Genomic DNA, 22,479 nt, shown 5'->3' with positions numbered 1-22,479 from the left:
CTTTTTTCTCTTAATAGTTTTGGGCCAGGTGGTTGTGTGAAAGTCAACAGAAAATATGGCCTAATCTCTCTGGAACACCTTCCTTCTGTTTCTTCCCAAGCAGATTGCTCTAAGGAGAAGTTCTGGCATGTGGCAAGGAGCTGATATTTTATTTTTTCCTGTGGATTAGAAGTCAAAAATCAGAGCTATTTCTCCATCTGACTCAGCAGGAAATTATACAGATGCCAGTCATTAACATTAAATGTGAGAAACTTTTATATTTTTAAAGCACATAGATGTGTAGGTCTCTGAAATGCCCTTACAGACTGCTAAATCTGAGGCACTTCTTTTTGCAGAGCCAATGGGGTGAAAAGAGGCTGTTGGGGTTGGCAGGACTCACCTCCTGTAGCACACTGCATCCTTCCTTCTTCACTCAACTTGGCAGAAAAGAAGCACATGGTAGTTGTAAACATGAGGTACAAAATGCTGAAACACTGCAGATAAAATAATGGCACACAGAATGGGGAGTAGGTCTAAAGGTACAAATATAAAAACAAATTTAAGGAATTGTTTAATTTTTTTTTAATGCTTTAAACTTCACACTCTGAAAAAATGAACTTCTTCAAGGACAGTCAGTGGAAAAAAAATAATTAGAAAATGTGAAAGCCACCAAATTTACTCCGAAAAAAGTTAAGGTTTTGGGGGCACTAGCAAATGAATGTGAAATTAAAGAAACATCAGACCACTTGCAGGAGGGTGAATCCTTTTAACCCATACTGCTCTTCTGTTGATTTTTGGATTAGTTATGAATATATCATTCATGTATGTGACTAATTCCAGTACTCTTGAGAATAATGAAGGAGTGCATCTGTGCCCTGGGAGGAAAGGGAATTTCAGTGACTCAGAAATGTTTCCTTGAGAAGTTCCTGCTGAGGCCACTGCTGTGCTGAAGTCACTGTAAGGGTTTTTGCAGCACTAAGGTGAGAGTTTTCAGGCATGCAGGTTCTGTCCCTGAGTATGAAGCTACTGAATAGTGCTGGCAGATGTGGACATAAGATGGATATAGTACCAGTGAGTGATGGAGTAGCTCTTACCAAGATGCTTTTTACCTGCAAACACAGGAATGAGAAAGTCTTCTCTGATTTAAATGTGTGTAGTCTTTACCAAACAGAACACAGCATTCACCTTGGCTGTAGTCCAAAAGGAGTTAAAAACCCTGATAATCTTTGCACTGATTTATTTGGGCTTGAGACCTGCCTCCAAGGATAGAATGAAACTAAAACTTTTCAATTACGATGCCAAAGCAAAGGGAAGGGTTCTGTTTCCCCAGTGAAGATTACTTTATTAGCATGTGCCATGCAATATATTGTTAAGTGGCAAATGAGTGAACTGCAGTGGGTAGGAGCCAGCTTGAACTCATTACTGAGAAATCTCCTCGTGGCAACCTGCAAAAATAGATTCCTGAGAGAAGGATCATTCATTGAGTCCTGCTGGGGGACAGGAGAAAGTCAGGAAGTGCCAAAAGAACATAGGAGATTAAAAAAATGTAAAGTACTGATAGGCATATGCAAAGAGAGGAAGGCACATGCTCCTTTTTATGTGGATTTAATAATACAGTTTATGGAGATTTAGTCCTGCAGAGGAAGTAAATGTATAAAGAACCAAAACCCACTGTAGTTAATTTTTTGTTGAAAACAAAATTACTCTTGTGACCTAATGTTTTAGCTTACATCCTAAATATAGAAGCAAAATTACTCTTTTACCACCACCCCCCTCCAGATTTTGAGACTTTATCACACCTCTCTACCTCTTGCTGCTTGTTTATGTGGTGGCAAAATTTGGAAAAGATGGAGGAAGAAGACCAGTGCTTTGATATTCAGATGTGCAGAGTAACTTCTGCAAGGGATATGAGAGAAGGTTAGGGCACAAACAAAATGGAGATATTTTGTTTCACTAGCTGTGCCAATATAGTGGGGAAGGAAAATGGACTGTTTATCAGCCTGAGACCTTCAGAGTTGTGTGGCTGAAGAATTTCTGTGTCTGAAGTATCAAATCATGTAATAACAGATGCCATCCTTCCCTATTAACCTTTCATTTTCCAATATCCTCAGGCTGCCTGCCTTACAGCAGAGCTGTTATGGTTCAATACGGAATGTGTTTCGAGGCATTTGTGGCTGTTGTGCACTAACACACCTGACAGCCCCACTCATCCAGCTGAGCACACCTGGAGTTCCCTTCTGCAGCAGATGACTCTGGAGCTGGGGACATAGGTTTAAGGGGGAGAGAAGTCACTTTATTTCAGTCTGTCCTGCTGGTGGGGAGCTCCTGTGTGGGTATGGATCCTGTGGATCAGTCATTCTCTTGCACACCTTAACCACGTGCATGAAGCATTTGATAGCGTGAGCTATCAATTTCATTTTGAGCTCTCAAACTCATTTTTCTGAGTGTACAATTAACTTCAGAGTGCATGGGAATTTTTAAATGAGTCAGGTATGCTTTGATTGGAGAACAGGAAGTGTCATTTCAGTGGTCTGAAACAGAGTTTGTTGTAATTTTTTGCATCATAATTTAGACATTTTCTAATAGCTATGAGGTTTGTCATCTCAGTTTGGTTTTTTTTTCAGTATCCACCAAACTTCCTCCCTCTTTTTTTCTTAAGTATGTTCATTGGGTCTGAGCAGCAAGGCTAGCCTCAACAATGATTTTACTTTTGCAGAAAGGAATACCCAAGAATTCAAGGACAAATGAGACATGTAGAAAAAGCTGTGTAAAAAGAAATACGTACCTGCACATCTACCCACCATAGGCTTAGAAATAACGTGCTGATGAATAGCAAAGATAAAATAAGGCTGGGGATGGCACAGCTTCAAGGAAAATGCAAAGAACTAATGAAGGTTTCAAAGATTTTTAAGTTATCTCTCTGTATCTGAAAACTGATTGTCCTCATGGTTCCTTTCAGGTGGAGTAACTTGAGTGAAGGCTTTCAAGTTACACCAGGTGTAACTGGTGTAAATTACAGCAGCATGGGACCCATGGTGATTTATCTTGTGATGGCAGAGACAAATCTTATCTGAAGATTCCTGGTTCTGTAGAGGATGAAATGTTCATTTTCCTGTCATCACTCCAGGCAATAGATAGTTTTATCTAATTTTATAATCTGTCTGAACAGAGCAGTTTTGAGGCTATAAACATTATTTAAGGATGTACTTTCTTGGATTTCTGAAACCATCATCAAGGTCTTTCCTTCAAGCAGAAGCCTTTTCTGTAGATCTGCTTTTGATCTTATTTTACGACTGATGGGCTTTATAGCAAGTTTTAGTGACTTTTTATTTCAAGATCAATAAAACTGAAATACTGAAAGAAAAGTACAGGTTTCCAGCCCACCCACTCTTCCCCTCACACACTGCGACACACCTTTTGGGACTGCTGTCATATCAAGTGCCACCAGACCGTGTGCTGGGTTTGGTGGTGCAGCACAAGGCCCTGTTTAAGCAGGAATCAGAACAGAACTGTTCTGGCACTGCACTTGCTTAGAAATTTGTGTGGCAAGATGGTGGGCCCAACAGGTTAGAAGCACAGTCAGATGTGAATATACCAATCTGCATGGATTAAAATAACAAAGCCTGCCATGTTATGCAGTACCTCGGAGTTCTGAGGGCTTAGGGTACACTTGCAGTGGTAGGGCTGCAGGATAAGGAGAGGATGAGGGAGGCAGGTCCCTCTGTTCGTGTGGTACCCAAGCACTTCCCCTTGTGTGGAATGTTGGGCAGCAGCCCCACACATCTGCACCCAGACCCAGCAGGAGGCTGCTCACAGAAGGCATTGTCATTCCATGCCCATTCCTGAGAGGAGAGAATGGACATGCTGGTGCTGCATCAACATCACTGCCTGCTTGTCCTGATCAAAGGTCACCATGTAAACCCAGGATGTGTTTCTGAAGACAATCCCCTTCTCCTGGCAGGAATGTCTGCAGCCTGGGAGATGTGCCCTCCAGGAGGAGGGGTGAGGCTTCAGGGTCCTGGTTCAGGTTTTCCCCTGAATCACCTGAATAGAGGGTGAGGGTGTTAATAAAGGCCCAGTGTGACATCTGCTCTTCACAAGCAAAGGCTCACCATGGCAGGAGGAGCAGAACAGGGCTGGGTTCCAGCAGTGGCAGTGAATCCTCCCTGCAGTAAGCAACAGCTCCACAATCCTCTTCTGATGCCGAGTGTCTTAGGTTACAGTGTAAGATGTAATCAAAAGTCTGTGTTCTATCACCATCTTCCTGAGCTGTTAAATCCAGGTGGGGCACTGTTCTTTATCTCTTCCATGACACATCCCCGATAACTCAGGCCAGTGGTATCTCCTGCTAATGGGCCATCAGTTCTCACTTCATGACTCACAAAATTACATCCTCCCATTGTGAGACACTCCGCCCAGGGGCAGGAACCAAGTATTCCTGGATATCAGCTGAGGTTTGGAACAGCACAGCCAGCCCTTACCTATGGGTTTCCAGGGGACGAGAGCTCCATAACCACCTCTGGACCTTCAGAGGAAGACCCTTCCACAGGATCGCTGCTTCAACAGAACCAATGGAGTCTGGCACTCCAGCAGCACTGAAGACACCATTAAATCAGAGGGCTGCCACCACCCTGACCAGCACGGTGTCAGATTGTATCCTGACTGTCAGTTTAAGTCAGTGTTTTCTGCCTTTATTTTAATTTTCCTATTAAACCGTAGTTCTGGCTTGGAAACTCTCACTGGTTTGCATTAAAACAAGTACACCGAGAGAGAAGAGCTGAGCTCACCCCTCATACCCTGGCCAAAATCTCAGGGTATCTCTGCCCTTCCCAAGACAAATCCTCCAGGCAGGAGAGCAGCATCCAGCTGCACCCCTCTTCCTCCATGGCTGCATCTTTTATTCTCTGAAGTATGGTTCTTACTGTCTCAGCAACAAATGGGAGAAAATTCCCTACAAAATTAAAAAAAAAATCTTAACCCCCACCACATTTCTTCCTCAGAGGCTGCATGATTGCAAACAACTCCTGCCTCTTGACACGTGTACAGGCTCCTTTTCTTCAGTGAATATCTGTGGTTTTATTTTATACAGCAGAGCAGCCACCTCAAGGCCAGCTTTGCTCTAATACAGGGAGCTGTCATGTTTTGTTTCCATGCTTCAACCAGTGCTCTTCAGACACATGTCATGAGTGGGGAGTGGGCTTGGCACTCCCTCCCTATGGTGTCTCCACACAGCCACCTTTGGCTTTCAGTCTTCTGAGAGCATTCCCACACAGTTATTCTGTCTTTTTGTGTGACCCTTCAGAAGTGTCATTGTAGCTGGAGTCATCCTGGGCTGGGCTCAGCTCACCAGGGCCGAACGCAGCACTCAGTGTCTGCAGCTATCTTGGTTTGTAAGACTGGTTTTTGCTAAGAAAGGCAAAAGCCTCTTTGAAATGGAAAATGTAAACCCCTTCCCTCCAAAGTACCGTGATTTTGAAATTAAGGGGCTCTCAGACAAAGTTATGGGAATAGGAATAACAGTTCTTTACTAGGAAGAATTAAAATAGAAATACAGCATTACAAAGAACAAACCCCAAACACTGACAGAGTCAGAATCCAAGCTGACACCCCATCAGTCAGTCAGGGTGTTGGCAGCAGTCCCATTTTAAATGGTGGCTGCACTCCTGCAGTGACAGATGTGGTTCTGTTGGAGCAGTGCTCCTGGAGAAGGTGCAGTTTTCCTCTGAAGGTCCAGTGATGATGTAGAAGGGTGTGGTTTTCCTCTGGAACCCAGTGGAAAAAGGCTGCTCTGATGTTCCAAATCTCAGATTTTATCTAGGTAGGAAATGTTTGGCTCCTCCCCCTGGGTAGAGCATCTCCCAATGGGCTGATGGAATTTTATCAGCCATGCAGTGGAACTCAATGGCCCATTAACAGGAGATATCCCCTGGAGGAAGGATGGGTTGTGGGAAAGATAAAGAGCACTGCCCCACCTGCTTTTAAGAGATGGTCCATTAGCAGAGGATATCTCCCATGGAGATAATGATCACTGCCCCACCTGGTTTCAACAGATAGTGATAGAATATATACTTTTGGCATTCTTGTGTATCATGCATTACAAACTAAAACAGCAGCACATCATCTTAAGGTGCTTGGGGTATTCCAGCCTAGGAGGGCTGTGCTGCAGGGTCCAATTTGGCTGAAAAAGATTCTGAACATTCAGTATATTGTTGTTCTGTCAAATAAGTTTCTTGATGCCTCAGGACAATTCCTCATTCTCATCTTTCTTCCATAGCCATTCGTTGTGGGTCACTCGCTGCATGAGTCAGGATCAGCCCCAGATTTATGAGCTTTAAGGACAGACAGACACATGGTTAGGTTCTTTATTGGCTTGGAACTGAAGAACTCAGCGTTCTGGAGATCAAGCGTTTTGATTTTGTTCAAGTTTTATTGGTCTGCCAGGATTTGAGTTTCAACAGCCTGAGGGCTCTCGAGTGAAGTAACTCAACTCTATTTACAAGCTAGCCTTTGAATTTCTCAGATTCTCATGCATGATAATTTGTTTAAATAAAAAATTGGATATAAAAATAGAATTAAACCTTTATGATGACCTTTAGAGTAATTTGGACACATTCTCATCTTGGCTTGCTATTTAAAACTGATGGTTATTGATCCATGATGTGGGAAATGAAACTTTATCTGAAGGTGTTTTAATATTTGTGTTGTAAGCAAGAAAAGGCTTTTTCTTGTTAGTATTTGGATTTTCTTTCTGGTTGGTTGTTTTTGTTTCAAGTGTAGTTTATAAGCATAGAGAGCTGTGGATGTGTTCATTCTTTTCTTTTCAGATTTGGGCTCCATTTACATTCTGTCTTTAGTTTTATCTCTTTTTGTGCTCGTTGCAAGAGGGAGGGGGATCTTGATGTTTGTTATTAAAGAGTTCTGTTCTTCAATTTTAAAAAAGTAATTAATCTTTTAAATATGCATATTGTATAAAACAGAGTTCCAAATATTTTTCATCCCGTTTTGTTTTGAGAACCATTCAATGTTGTTGGGTTAAACTGAATTTATTAAAGCATGGGTCCAGATGTGATGTTTTAGAAGTGGCAATTATAGACAAGTAGCATGAATATCCTTTACAGTGGAAAACCATGTGATAACTTCAGCTGTATGGTTTGTTTTGTTTTGTTTTTTTTAAATCATTGTAACTCAGAACAAGTTCTAGAATTCATTTCAAAATTATTCTGAGTTAACACAGTGGTCAGTCAACCTAAAATTATAGATCAAATTGAAATGTACGGGAGGGTCACACCAAACCATTCCCAGAAGAATTAAAAAAAAAGAAAAGGGGGGGGGGGTGTGGGAGAACCACTTTCATTCTGCTTAAAATCGGTTTTGAAAATCTAAGTAATAATTTTGACACCAGCAAATCTTAACCCATATAGTCTGTTGACCGAAAGGAGTGTGATTTGTGATTTCATCTCATTTACACCAGGAGGTTTCCACATGCAACGTCTTTACTTTTAAGGTCTGAGCAATGACCTGGTGTGATCTGTTAAATAGCTGGAAAAACACACTGTGATAAGGCACATTAACACTCTGTAACGTGGACAGTATTGCTTAGAAATTGAGGAATAGAATTCATTAGAACTCTGTGTGCCTATCTTTGGTGCCAGGGAGAATTTAAAAAAAGAAAAAAACCCTTCTCCTATTTTTTTATGGAAAATGAAATCTTTTTCAATCAGCATTCTTGAAGTGTGGCATTCCTTTCTAAAAGAACCCATTCAGCACATCAGAGGGGCTCTGGGAGTTCCCTGCTGTCCCTGTGTGGGATTAGAGTGTTTCTATTTACAATTCATCAACTTGATTCAAATCAGAGCCAGACTGAATCTTAACTCTGTGAATGTTCTTCAGCATCTCTGACTAACTCTGTTTTACCCTGGAACAGAACCTGTGTGCTTTGCAGTTGCACCTGCATTCAAAAGACTCCTCTTGGTAATGTTAGAATTCCAGAAAAATAGAGCTAAAATCCCACCTAGATCAGCGTTAGCAGCTCTTGGCATCCATTGTGTTTTCAAATCAAAATGCTGCTGTTGGGACATCAAAAGTCATGTGCCTGGTGCCTTGTTAGTAAGAAAATCCAGCCTAAAACATCAGCATGCATGCGCATTTCAGTGTCTCAAGGTAACTTTAGATAGCTTCTCATTGTAGGCAGCAGAATCTCCTGGTGAAAAATAATATTTATTAACTACTTTCCCAGTCACATTCTTTATTAAATTCATATTGAACATGTTTGCCAGCAAAATAAAATTATTTTGGCTATATGGCGTAACAGTTAGCTATTCCAAAAAGAATTTTAAGGAAAGAGGTGAAAAAAAGGCTTATTTTAATAAAAGAAGACAGATGCTGACTTCATGTATTCTGGTTAAAGAGACCCCATGTAAATTCCATGCTCCTCGTTGATTCCCCTTAGTGAAATTATATCTAGTGTTTTGATCCACTGCAATTTTTAATTCACTAACATCTCTTGGCTCGAGAGGCTCTTTATTCTTTCCAGACCAATAAATCTGTGACTGCTGCACTATGTTGGTTTTAGTGTTTTTGGCAGTATGGTAACTCATGTTGCCTATTGATGATTTCTTTGGGTTTTTTTAGTACCCTCTGACATATTCTCTTCATTCAGTACATCTTCTAATGAAAGAAAGTGATGCCATTCTTTGTTTTCATAAATTTTGAAGTATATTTTCAAATAAAGTTATTTTAACTGTTTAGGTCCCAGTGAAAAAGAAAACCTAAGCAATAATTATTATAGTATTGTTAAGTTGCAGGGCTTTAAATACAAGCATGACAAATGTGTGTTATGGCCATGATTTAAATCTGTCAGCAGAGACCTTTTACTGTTCTGTAGGCTCTGATCCTGCACACACTGAGAGTCTTGAGGCCAGAATTAGAAGCACACAGGTAAGACCTCAGGAACAGGATTTGGTGCCATGTCTGTTCCTATTGGTGTCTACTCCAGTCCCAATTTTCATGTCAAACTGGATAAGGTTATTGGATGGCAGTGGAGAGAGTTGCGTTTCACATTTTTTCCCTATGGGATGTCTTGCAATAAAGGTGACAAGGTCATCTAAGGAATGCTCAGAAAGAAATCTGCTCAGAAATGCTCGAGGGAATGTTTTTGGTTTTTTTAAGAGCTTTACCTCTCCCAGATTTTCCACGTGCCATGTTAGTGATGTGCATCTTTAGTGTAGGTCTTCCAGGTCAAAATGGTAGTGAAAAATGGAGCTTTCCAGCAGTAGAGGAGTTTTTGGCTGTGTGTTTTCAATAGTGTATGCAGAGGATAGAGTATCAGGAGTGCAGTTAGAATCACATTCAGCACTCCAGATTTATTTCATCTGCAAGTGGCTGCTCACAGCAACATTATGGGATAGTGGCTTTTGTGACAGAGGAAGGATTGCATGACACTTTGAGTTTGCAGGAAAAGAGGAGGAAATCCCTAGTGAAGTTCTGGAGGAAATAGGCGAAATTATGTTTCTGAAGGTGAACAGTCAGTGGTAGGTGAGATCTTTTAGAAAAGGAGAAAGTTGCTGAGCAGAGAATGGCTTGGACTCTGTGGGAATTGAGGACATTGCAGTTTGTAGAAGAGGGAAGGATTTTTCTCTTGAAGATGTAGAGGACTGTGGAGTGGAAAAAGAAATGCTGGAAAGATTCAGTGTGTGTGTTAATGATGTCTCTGAAGAGGAAATCAGCAGTAATCCCATTCTCCTCATTCAGAAATGTATTACTCTAAGTCCTGGCAAGGAGATTTTGGAGGAAAGGTGCTGACTTCTGAAGCTTAGGATTTTGATTGGAGTCTAAAGGATTTAGGCTCTTCTCTTTTAATAGGAGCAGCTTAAGTAGTACTCCACCTTGATTTCAAGTGGCATAATTTAATTTCATCCTCAAAAGATATTTCTGTGCATATGAAGGAGAGAATATTGTCAGGAGCTTGTTTGGGACAAGCAGTGCAGTGCAGCCCAAACTAATCCACCAAGGCCAAGGTGCCCTAAACCAATCCAGGATTTTCTTAAGAATCATTGTCACAAGAAAATTTTTGCTTGACTTTGATTTGCATACTGATAATATCCTAAAGTCTGGGCTGCAGTGTTAGTTTTCATGGATCTTGCTTTTTTTGCCTGCCTTTTAAGAGGGCTCAGCAGTTTCTATAGAGAAAAAGGAAATCAAGTGCTCCTATTGATAGGATCTCATGACTCTAAAACGAGGGGCCATCCATATTGGCAAAAGGGGATTTTCAGAATTCTTTTGTGTAGTAGAAGTTACATTGTGGCAGCAAATGCTGCAAGCTGTCAGTACAGCCAAATGTGTGTGATGATTCAAGGATTATTCTGTATGCTGTATATCTTGCAGAGCATGATTTATAATGGGCAATACTTCTTTTAAAAAGAGAGTTCGTTTTGCACAATAATTTTTCTTGTTTCTGTAAAACTCAGATGCGTGCAGTCGTTCTAAATGGGCCAGCACTCCCCTGCAGCATGACCATTTTCCCTGCTCCCATCCTCCCATATTTCTGTTTTAATAGCCTATAGAAATGGAACTGTTCTCCCCTTTACACATAATTTACTTTATGCAGTGAATCACGAAACTGAAGAGTAATGAGCCAGTCACATGATTTTTACTGAAATTAAGACTTCAGTACTGTGCTGTTAGTTTCTTGTGGTAGCCAGTTGAATACTTTTCTGATCAGAACAACAATCTTAAAAACGGAGTGTCCAGAGGAGGGAAGGGAGCTGAGGAAGGGTTTGGAGCACCAGGAGCAGCTGAGGGAGCTGGGAGGGCTCACCCTGAAGAAGAAGAGGTTTGGGGGGACCTTCTTGCTCTCCAGAACTCCCTGAGAGAAGGCTGGTGATCGTGTAGTGAGATGTGGATCACTCTCTTCTCCCAAAGGACAAGAAGAAATGGCGCCAAATTGGCCAGAGGAGGCTTAGATGGGATATTAGGAAACATTTATTCATTGTCAAACATTGGAACACGCTGCCCAGGGCAGTGGAGTCCCCACCCCTGGAGGGATTTAGAAGCCATAGATGTGGCACTTGGGGATGTGATTCACTGATGGAGTTTGCAGTGCTGGGTTAGTGGTTGGACTGGATGGTTTTAAAGGTCATTTCCTACCTAAACAAGTGATCAAAATCAAAAATGGTTGTAGGGTGTTCCAAGCTCCAGGTACACGTGCAGATGCTAAAGCAATGCATTACCCTTCTTCCCAGCAGCAAAGTGTAGCAGGCTTGCTGAAGGACAGGAGAGAGTTCCCTCAGCAGCCTTTTGTTGATGAATTTTAAATATTTTGGAAGAGCAGGCAGGACTTTCAGTCTTACATAAATTACCGGTTAGCAAATATATTTAAAGAAATTCATGAAGTCTCTGATGAAAATAACTTCTGTTTCTTGGCTATTCACATGAAAGAAGGGTCAGGGCAGAAGCATCTGGCTGTTGAATGGGTGCATTTGGAAAGTTGATGAGAATCATGGTCTGTGACCCACTCCCATAGAGTGCTGCTCAAGTGCAGAGATTTTACAAAGATGATGTGCGGGGTGTGGTAATTCTTGTAGCCCTTAAAGGATAAACAGGTTTTTAAAAATAAATAAATATATATTATGTTGGAAAAGACAAAAGTGGTGCTGGATTGATACAGAAGCTGACCCCAGCACTAATGGAGTTCATGTATTTTATGCCTAGTTCTCTCATACAGAGCCTGCTCTTGTGAGCTTTCATATTAATCAGAATTTTCCAACCCAGGGGATAAAGCCTGAGATGGGAGATTGGCTTAGTAATTATGGAGTTAAAACTCTTTATTGCTCCACAGAGCCAGAATCTGGGAGAGCATTCATGTTACACTGCAGGTGTCAGGGCTTGCAGCTAGGCTGAAAAAAGGGATGAAACTTCACATTTTCACTTGTACATAGAGTTGAGTTTCAAGCAATTTGTCGTCCCCCCCCATAAGACATATCCTAGTTGAGAGGACTGCCAGTGTTCTACAATTTCAGACAAGGATGTGTGTATTGGTATGAGAGCAGTTCTGAGTATATTGAGTGTCAGATACTGCTTTTTTTTTTTTTTGAATAGTGTAAACGAGTTATGAGTAACATGAATAATTTGTGTTTTCTTTCAGGTTTTGAGAAAGATAGATTGACTTTTTAAATGCTTAGTGTTTTGTGTTCAGCTATTCCAGTGGGTAGTGAAAGTAAAATTAATATTCCAGTGGTTAATAAAGGTAAAATAATCTTCTTTTCCTTTTGTAAGAGATTATTTGACTGCTTTTGGGTGCTAGAGATGTGTCATAGTGACCAGAAGTCTGTTCCTTTGTGCATTCTGACCTCTATAGCTGCAACTTGGAGTTCCTCCTGTGGAAGCTGCAATAATACTCCTGTAGTTGAATTAAAGGCAGACTTTCACAAAGTGGTTTAAATCCTGGAAGAAGAAGGGCTTTTTCCTGCAGCATCGTAGCTTTCATGGTTATTTTTCCCCATGGGTAGGCTTTCCAAACCCCAATTTTGTATTTTTGGAATTGTGAAGAGCATTTTTTGTTCACAATTTAATCTTGTTCTGACATCATCTAAAACACAGTCATAGGAAGGTGTGTAAATGTTCCCTGAAATCCCAAAAAATGTACAGTGGAAATAGTTCTTCTCTTCCTTTGTGAAAATGAGGAGACTCCCTGCACACAGAATTGTGGGGAAGGCATATTTGTCTAGTCATAAAGAGGAAGGGTCATTAAATGATGTTTATTTCTTAAGCATGGTCCTCTGGAATAAGTTAGATATTAACCGTGCTCTTGTATTCAAATAGAAACAAATTTAGCATTAATAATCTCTGTTAATTCAGTGGCATGCACTTAACATTTGAGTGTTTGCAGCATTTGGGCCTTTTGATAGCCACCAGAATTTTTCACATCACTAGGGGAAGCCTGACCTTGTTGTTTCTCTTCAGAAGGTTTAAATTGGAATATCTGATATAATATGTTCCCATACTGAACATTTACTGTTAAAATGGCCATTTAATGTTGCTGATGCTTGTGACCAAAGAGCAAGCTTTTTTTGTTGGAATATATTTGGGAGAAAGGTAGCTTTTGTGTTACTGAATTGAAGACTGTTCCTCAGGTGAGTGATATATGAAATACACATGAGTTTTAATAAATTTGTCAAAGCAAAATAATTTCTTTGATGCCATATGTAAGCAGAAACAAATATCTAAAAGCCAAATCTTAAATGTTTATTATATCCTTCCAGTTTTGGTAAAGTAGCTGTAATTTATTGGATAGAGTGCAGGCCTCTGAAGTTTAGGAGTGAAGTTGACATATTGATACAGGGTTGTTAAAGAGAGCTGGAGGTGGGTACCTGGCATTGCCCTTCCAGGAAACACGAGCACCACCTGGAGTGGGAAGCACTGGCATGGAAGAGGTACAGTAAGGATCTCTGTGTGCTGCAATGAAAAAAAGCCCCAGGGTGGTTTTGTGCTTGTTGGATATGTGTAATTAATGAAGAGTTCCAGGTTATTTTTCGGGGTTTATTTAATCTCTCATATGCAGGAAGTACAGATGGGAAATGCTGCATTTTCTACTGTTAGGGTAACTTAGAGCCTGTGTGGCATTGTGCATGCACTTTGTGTAGATATGTTGACCTCTGCTGAGCTCCTTGTAAAGAATGGCAACAAATTTTTTTCAGAATCAGGGCTGTGTTTGCAAAGGTAATGCATAGAATGAAATGGTATGAGAGTTAAAGAAATGAGAGTGAGATATGCACATAATGGCCAGCAGCCAGTCCTTTTATAATCTGAGTCACACTGAGTTCTTTGAAACAAGCTGCAGTTGACTGATGCCTGAACCCCTTTTTACTTCTAGGAAGTATTGGTGTCTTTTGATACTGTTCAGTTATTAGAGGAATCATTCATACAGCATCTGACTTCATGATCTTCTACATATTCATGTGTATTCCAGCTTTGTGATATAAATGCTCTGTGTCATAAATTTAAGAGCCCCAGATCTGTGTTGTTTAGTAGAATGGATTGCCAACCCCCCTGGCTACTTCAGGTTAAGATAAGGTTGAGGGTGAATATTTTTGTCTCAATATTTTTTAAAAATGAGACTGAAATGCATTTTAAATAAATGCATGCCTGTGTTTATATTGTTGAGGTGATACAGGTGCAGACATACATCACAGAAAACCAACTTCATTCTGTCTCCTTGTGGAGATGATGCAGCACTTGATTCATTAGTGGTAAGGTGCTGCTGATGGTACCTATTGGAAATGGCTCTGCAGTTTCATCTTCTGGCTGTTCAGCCATGTGACACAGAAGGATCCGTGTGCAGAGGATGTGTTTGTCAGCTGAGCAGGCAGGAATTTCATGGGCTTAGCATGAGAGACCTGTCACTGATACCTTTTAGAATGTTAGGCTGAGATATTTTGGTTTTCCTGTACAAACACAGACCAGATAAACAGCAATTGAGGAAGGAGGGGGAAAAATAAAGAAAGGGGGCAGATGTACTTTAGCATGAGTGTTGAGACATAGGGACTGATCCATGGGAATCTTCAGCTGGGGGCTGCCAGCAGCCATGCAGTGATTCATCAACAATTTGTCCTCTGTCCCTGAGCCCTGCTGGTCATTGTCACACAGTCTGCTGTCATCTAAAGTGGTGGCAGCAAGACCCCAGCCCCGTGCCCTCCTTAAAATGAGTGACTTAAAATTTTAAAGGCATATTTTCATGGAAGGTCATGGGAAGTCACTCATTTTCATTGAGGAATTAGGAGAGCACAAAGACATTGTCAATGAGACTGAAGAATTGGTTCGGGCAGGAAGCTGTGGGGGGTGCTTTTTTAAAGAAAAAGCAAACTATCTTAGTCAAAATCACCTTTGCTAAGTACTGGATAGCTTAGTGACAGGTATGAATTACTGTTAAAGTAGATACTATTGAAATTAATCCCAGCTTTTGTAATACAGAGGTAGTTTCAGGGGAAGCTTATCTGTAGAAAGCCTTGGATTCAATCTCTAGTCATTATCTGAAGACCTGTGATTTATGTAGAGTAATGCACTCAGGTAAACAATAACAATCAGGTTACAGTAACACTCGGGTAAATGATAACAAACTCTAACAATCCAATGTGGTGTAAGATTTTACTTGTTTTGAATTGTATGCAGAAAATTGGTATTAAAAAATGTATTCCCCAAACATCTATCATATATAGAGAGATGACATGGGCTAAAAGCAGCAACAGAAGATTCCCAGGGCCCTGAAAGACCAGAATGTGCTTAATTTAGAGTATTTCCATCAGGTCCCAAGAGATTGTTTGAATTCTCAAAATTAAATGCATACTTACTTATAGAATAAAATTAAGTACAAACTTGTATATAATTTGACACAAGCTAAAGCAAAAATGAAGATAAATCAATCTGTTCTGGTGCAGTGAGCTCAGGGCTCTTTTTTCCTTCAAATGATTCAGTGCAAGCTGTACATGCAGCTTACTTGAGGGAGACGTAAGTACTTAACAGTAGCTCAATAGGAGATGGTTGTATACATGTGGGTTTGATAAATGGGCATAAATTAACAAACATTCATTCCAGGGTATCTGTTCTTCATAATTCTTATCCCTGAGACTGAGACCATAGTGTGACTGAAGTTCAAACATTCAAGGGATTCCCAGAAAAACAAACACTGCTTCCTCTTCCAAATATTCTCATCACAGCGTTGTTTTCCAGCACTCTGTTGTGTTCCAGCACAGCAGATGTTTAACAAAAGAACTGAAAGTGTTATTCTTCACTAGTGATACTGTGTAAACAGCAAGGTTCATTTGCAAGATCTTGTCTCAAACCATTTAATCGGCTACAAATCCACGTGCGAATGTGTTTGATGTCCAGGATTTTTGATGAAAATTCAGTCTTTCGGAAAGACTTCTGTAGAGTCTTGATTGAATCAAGTCTATTACTTTTCTAGCATCTAGCTGAGTTTCAGAGTTGACCTACATGAGTTTTTTCTAAGTGGGTTTGGACTCATAAAATCTTCATGTCTCTAATAAAAGACAATCCAGGAGTCTCATTAATACTATTGCCATAACCACAAGGCAGATTCTCAGGCAAAGCTCACATCCAACAGCTGCTGCTTGCTTTGGAGCCAGCATTCTTTCCTGAAATGCCCAATATGATCATGAAAGGATCCACCAAGGAGGCTGATAGGATCTGCAGTCTGTGGTCCTGAGGAATTTCCTAAATCAGTACAGTGGGTATGAAAATTTATCTTAGCTGTCAAAACCTGTCTTTAAAATGCATTTTCATTTAAACTGTGACAGTTAAATCTAAAAGTGTGTTCAATGACTTTTCCTCAGTGTTTAGAAAATACACTTTTTTTTGTTTTCTGGGTAAAATTGACATAGTAATTTTTAAAAGCAGATGTAATGTCATTTTAATACCTGTAATTTTATCCTGGTTATTGTGTGCCATTATGAAATGTACACACTTTTGTGTGTGGAGTTGAGCGAAATACTTGCTTTTTAACACTTGGAGAATTAGGGCCTCAACTCTGAATATTGTCAGCTTTTGATTATTCTAGGTGGTAAAAGTATAAGTTTATAACCCAGCTAGGACAGATTATTCAAAACACATGTAGCTGAGGTTGTGAGAACATCCACAGAGGATGGAGAGAGGAAAGGTCAGTGACACTTGCCTGCAGCTCAGAGATCTCTCAGCTTGTACTGACCTGATCAAGTCAGTGTGGCAGCCCAGTGACACAGTAAATGCAGCTGTATTGCTTCCAGACACGAACTGTCTCGTGCTGAGTGAACTTGGGTGTCACTCTGCTTCTGGCAGGAGGAAGCTGCAACCTTGAGAAGCCACAAAAGGATAATTGAAGACCAATTTTTTTTCTTCTCTAGAAGCTTTATGGAGATACCTCATCATCAGCCACAGGATGAAATAGAAGTTAGTTCTTCACTGCAGTTGAACATGTTTTACCAGCCCATCAGTTTCATAATTAGTCTTTTGCAAAACTTCAAAATAATTTAAAGCCAGTATTTAAAGTCCTGCAAGTTATCAGTTGATTGAAATCAGTGTTCTAAGTCATTTATGTTAAGTATCTGTTCAGAGTAGGGCGTGCAGCCACTTGAGCTGCAGCATTTGGTTTGCAGAGTGCCCTGTTTCCCAGGGAGTGGGTTGAATTCTCCTTTCCAGGTAGAAAGGAGTCTGTTAAATTCTCCTTTCCAGGCAGTCTGCAGACTTGGGGTGCTGCACACGGGCAGGGTGGAATGGGAAGGTGCATTCCCTTGGTGGAGGCAGTGTGGAGCTGTAGCTTCCAGCATATTCTGCCAGCTGGAGTCAGCAGCACAGACTGCTGTGCAGGGTCATCCTTGCTTCTTTTGTCAAGAAGGGTTTTAAGTAGTAAGTTTGAGATACTGTTCTGGGAGAAATACTTGAATTCTTTCAACTTTACGAGCATGCTGACAAGAATTTAGTTTCTTTTAGGCCTTTGCTTTTTGCAGTACAGGTTTGGCAAAGTTAATTTCTGCATACGTGGATTTAGTGTTTGTTCTCTTATCAGGGGTTATCCCCTCATAAGAAAGTCTGTTCTGTTTTGGCAGTTGTTACTGTCCTGTGTTTCTGTCCTGTTCTCTCCTTTCTGCTTCTGTATCTCTGTGAACCTCCAGCACTGTTTTTCCTATCATTTCTTTCCTGTGACAATTCCAGCTCAGCTGGAACTTAACAGTCCTGTATTAGGGACAGATGGCTCTGTTCATGGTGTTGGTACCCAGACACGGTCATGGGCTCCAGCTTTACTACTGCAGACCTTGGAGAGGAGCAGAAACTCGGTGTGCTCAAGCCTTTGTGTCAGGCTGTGTGTAGATGTGGCAATTGTGTGCTCTTCAGTGTTGGCAAGGTTCTCCTTTATTGCCATGGAGGCTGGGAATGATGTGGAAATGGTTAGGTACTGGAAAAGAAGGGTGGTGGCACAAAACCCATACAGGTACTGGAAAAGAAGGGTGGTGGCACAAAACCCATACATTCACAGCGATTCTTCTGAAACTTAGGGTTAAGCAAACATGGATTTTGATGACTGTTCAAAATCAGCTGAAGTAATTGTGGAATTAGTGTCTTTAGTTGATGCATGTCTCATTATTTCTGTTGAAGATGTGATCTGGTGCAGAGCCTTTGCCATATCCTGTGAACCCCAGGCTTTCACCCTCCTTTCGAACACCTGCCAGCAGAGCCCCATGTCCTGGTGACATTCTTGCTCACAAAATGAACAGCATTTTGTTATCTTGGTTTTCAAGTAAATGCTGGATATCAGCAATGCCACTAAATGGGACTGCAGGGTCCTGGTGTCACGTTGTCCATGGGATGATGTGACAATGTTTGGTGAGGAGCCCGAGATGAGCAGGGAAGATCACGTAGCTGCTCATGGCATGAGCTCACCGTGTGACGTGGGTTCATGGCCCACAAAGACATTCTTTCACACAGACCATCTGCTGTGTTTCCTAAACCCTGCATTCTCACAGTGCCCTGAACCAACCAAAAAACCCAACATGGAAGCCAAGTCCCAGTGCACAATGAGGGTGATGCCTTAAGGTTTTCTGTTCTGCTTGGGTGTGCAGCTTTTAGTTTTATATTAAGGGTTAGTAGGATCTTTACACAGTGTGGTAAAGACAAAACAGTGGTATTCCAGCTGGGGACTCAAGGACAATCTCTTCGTACTTCAGGCCCTAAGCATAAACAGTGTGAGAAGAGGAGGGTGGGCAAGCAAGGAGGATGGAACTTCGTGATTTGAGGCTATTAACTGGACAATTGACTTCTGTTTGGAAGTGGACTAAAACCTATAAAAATGTGAGATCTCGTGACCAAGCTCTCTTTTGATTCCATCTTGGAGCCATCCAGGCAGGGCACAACTGTGGCACTGGTACTGCCAGGCTGTGGCCTTTGAAGGCCTCTCAATAAATATCCATTTTATTCCTCTTAACTCTGTCTAGCCTCTGTTCCAGCTCCTTCAGGCATCGAGGGAAGCAGTGTAGAGCTCAGGAGCTGTAAGTTTCTGCGTTCAGCACTGAGGTATGCAGTTGAGCAATGTGGATCGTGGCCAGAGGTGGCTGAGTTTAAAGGAGGGGACTGTTGAACTGGGTGTCCCCAGGTGTCCCCACAAAATCCTCCTTGTTTCACAGCAGCCACTGGAGTGTGTGGCCAAAAGCCAGCCCCTCACCTGGTGCACATCAGCCTCGCACCCCAGAAATCAGTGCTGCCTCTGAGATCTGCGCCCACAAGCTACAGTCATGTTCTGTCTTGTAATTAGACAGAAAAAATAGCTTTCTATGAATCATAATCTCATCATTTTTGCCAAGGCTGCAGCGGAATTAACTGTGTATTATCTGTGTAATTAGCTTAATTAGATGATTGGTTTTGTTTATGTTCTACTTCAGAAACAGTACAGATGAAAAATATTTTTTTGAACTTGGCATGCTTCCAGTACATTTTATTTAAGTTTCTCAGCTTTCAAAACCTCCCATTTTTCCATCTAAGAACTGCTATTTTTCTGTCTTTAAACCTTTTATTTACAGCCTGCCTTAAGTGTGTGTTAAATTGGGGTCTTTATTACTACTAATGTTGATCTTCCATTATAAACCCTTAGGAAATCCAAGTTGCATTTTTAACCCTTTTTCAAGCTATCAACATACAACTCTCTAGACACTTGTGAATGAAACAGTTTTATTAAGTAACCTCTAAGAACTGTTGTAGAACCCTCTAGGTCATTTGTTAAAGATTTGATGTGCTTGTTGGTGATGGGAAGGAGTGATATGATGCTGAGAAGTGCTGGTGGAGGAAATTAAAAGTTTATTGTTATGTGGATCTCTTAGAAATGGATCATGTAGCAGTCTAAGATCTGTTTGAAGGGAAGCACTCTGACCAAGGTGATTTTTTTTTAATGTAATGAATGCTTCAGTTTTTTCTCACCGTTAAGGAGAAAAACTATATTTATATTATTCTGTATTATCTGTAGAAGAAACAGACTGTATTTGCACAATACTGAGATTGCCCAGACAAAACCTGGTAAACATAAGAAATACAAAGAATAATGGGTTCCCAGAACATTAATTTGGCAGTATTTCACAGCATCTGCAATGTGTTTTATCAGCTTTATGACACAAGCAGGTATCTGTCGTGCTCTACTTCAGATATTCAGCATTCCTGGTGCTTACCTGGAGCTGGGTAGAGCTGCATAGCCCTGGTCTCAGTGCTGTTTAAATATTATTCTCTGACATAATTAAACTGAGATTGATTATAAAATGTGAGGTTTTTTTCAAATGGGCCTAAGGGAATTAAGTTTCTCATTTCATTAGTCAACTTCTAAATAATCCCAGCAAAAAAAGCCTAGATGATTCTCTTTTCCTAAATTCTCTCAAAAAACTATGGATTCAGTTGCAGAATAGCATCCCTTCAGAGGTTTGCAGCTCCTTTTGCTTGACACTCATTTTACACACAAGGTCTTGGAGTTTGTTCTTATCAAAACATTCAGTTTGATAGCAGGAAATAAAACACCTTCTCTATTGTATGTATTTGTACAGCTGAAAACCAGAGAAAAATGTGCCTCAGAAGGAATAAATGGTGGCAGGCCTCCTCCAAATGAGGAGAGTGGAATGATAGGGTCAGGGTGAAATGGGTAATGACTCTCATTGCCACACTGATAATGCAAGATAAATGAAGGAAAAATCTAATTCCTTGACTGAAATCACTGAAGTTAATTAGATTGGGTTGGATTTTTTCTATGAAGGGTTGGATTTTCTGTGCTTCCATAAGCGAGGGGAAGAAAGCAAGATACAAGTTTAAGTAGTGAAATTAAAGTGAAAAATTATCAGATGCATTAGGAAGATCCTGTATCCCCCGTCCAGTGTTGCCAGGTAACTTTTGTTCCATGTCAGTTATGACACAATTTGTGTCACAGCAGTGGCTGTCAGTCCCTGATGCTCCCTGCTCCTCAGCCTAGTTCTGGTACCTCTGTGGACACCACAGGAGCAGAGAGGCCAATGCTGGCAGCAAGAGATTCCCTGTTCCAGCTCAGTCAGCCTCCCCTGGCTCAGCTATTGCCATGTACACACCAGCTTCATTTCCTAAGGAGATCAGTTCCACTTTGCTCTCACCAAACTCATCACAGGTAATTTTGTGAATCCAGCACTGTTATGGGAAAGAGATGATCTGGCATGGAGCTGGTTGAGGGAATTCCCCCCAGGAGTCCCTTCCAGTGGATGTGGATTTGTTTTATTGTCGGGTTCTTCCTCCCAATATTTGTAGGCAGGTCAACCACAGGTGGGAGGGAGGTCCTTTTCTTCTTCATGGGCTTTTTGGGGTTAGAGACCCCCTGGAATTGGAGGAACCATCTGGTCTGAGGAGTTGCCCAGCAAGTATCAGTATGTAATGTGAGGATGCCCACTGGGCAGTTCTAAAATTCTGTAGCTGGGAGAGATGATTAATTGCACTTGCCTCCTGTTTCTCAGCTATGTTTTGATGCAAAATTAAAGCCAGCAAACATTGCCAGGTCCCTTACACCAGAATGATTATTGCTTTCCAAAGTGTTGGCTTACCATTTTCATGGAGGACCAAGGACAGAATGAGTGTTCTTTACAAAAAAAAAAAAAAATGTTTTATGAAACAATTTACTCACTAGGTTGCTTTTGTTGTTTCATAATAAAATTCCAAAATCTTGCAAAGCCTTAAAGTAATTTAATATAGCTTATAAAGGGGAAGGAAAATGGTAGAATACTTGAAATAAATATGGTGAACATTATATGCATCCAATTAGATTAGTCCAACTAATCCAGTAGTGATTAAAAAAGATTATATATTTGTTTGGACTCATTCATGGATTAACCTGGCTGGTTGAGGTTGATCAAATTAGGCATTGTTCTTCTAATTGGTTCTTCCTACATCCACAGCAGATGGACAATATTCTCCTTAATTAGAACATAACCTTTTGGTTACCATTTCAGAGTATCAGCTGAGTTTCCTCAAACAAGAAAAAATGAAAATTATAGATGTGCGTTTGAAAAATATTAATGGAATCTTTATGTACTTTCATGAGAATTGAAGTTCTTTTGGGAAATGATTCTCCCAAAATTATGATTCTTTCTCTTGAGATGGTTCATTGTCTGTTGAGGGGGCTTAGAAGTTCTGCTGGCCCCCTAATTTAGTCATGTTCTCTAGTGTGGAAAGCATACCAGTTAATGAAATTTTAGTATTTCAATTGGGAGTGCTTGTAAATCTCAATACTTTGGAGCTTCTTTAGTCTTTTTGTTAGTAAGATGTGTTTTTTGACTGGTTAAGCCCCTTTCCTCAGGGGCTGTGCTCCAGTGCCCTCTTCTTATTTCCCTGAATAATTTTGCCAGATTCTTGGCTTGGTGTGGCCGTGAGTTTCCCTGACTTCTTTCTTGTCTTCCTTGTGGTGTTCAGGCCATTGTTGTTCCTGGTTTCATCATTGCTGCTGACCTTGGCCTCCAAGGTTATGAA

At 40.8% G+C, this 22,479-nt stretch overlaps 1 protein-coding gene across 1 annotated transcript in view; it reads left to right on the top strand.

Annotated features, from left to right (window-relative positions):
• The window catches only part of LOC134047740 (glypican-5-like), a 330,546-nt gene that overhangs the window by 35,484 nt on the left and 272,583 nt on the right, over nt 1–22,479 (top strand). The window lies entirely within an intron of this gene.

The sequence above is a fragment of the Cinclus cinclus genome, chromosome 10, assembly GCF_963662255.1.
Source record: "Cinclus cinclus chromosome 10, bCinCin1.1, whole genome shotgun sequence".
Classification (NCBI taxonomy): domain Eukaryota; kingdom Metazoa; phylum Chordata; class Aves; order Passeriformes; family Cinclidae; genus Cinclus; species Cinclus cinclus.
Note: the sequence above shows the minus strand (reverse complement) of the source record. Positions and strands in the feature narration are given on the sequence as shown.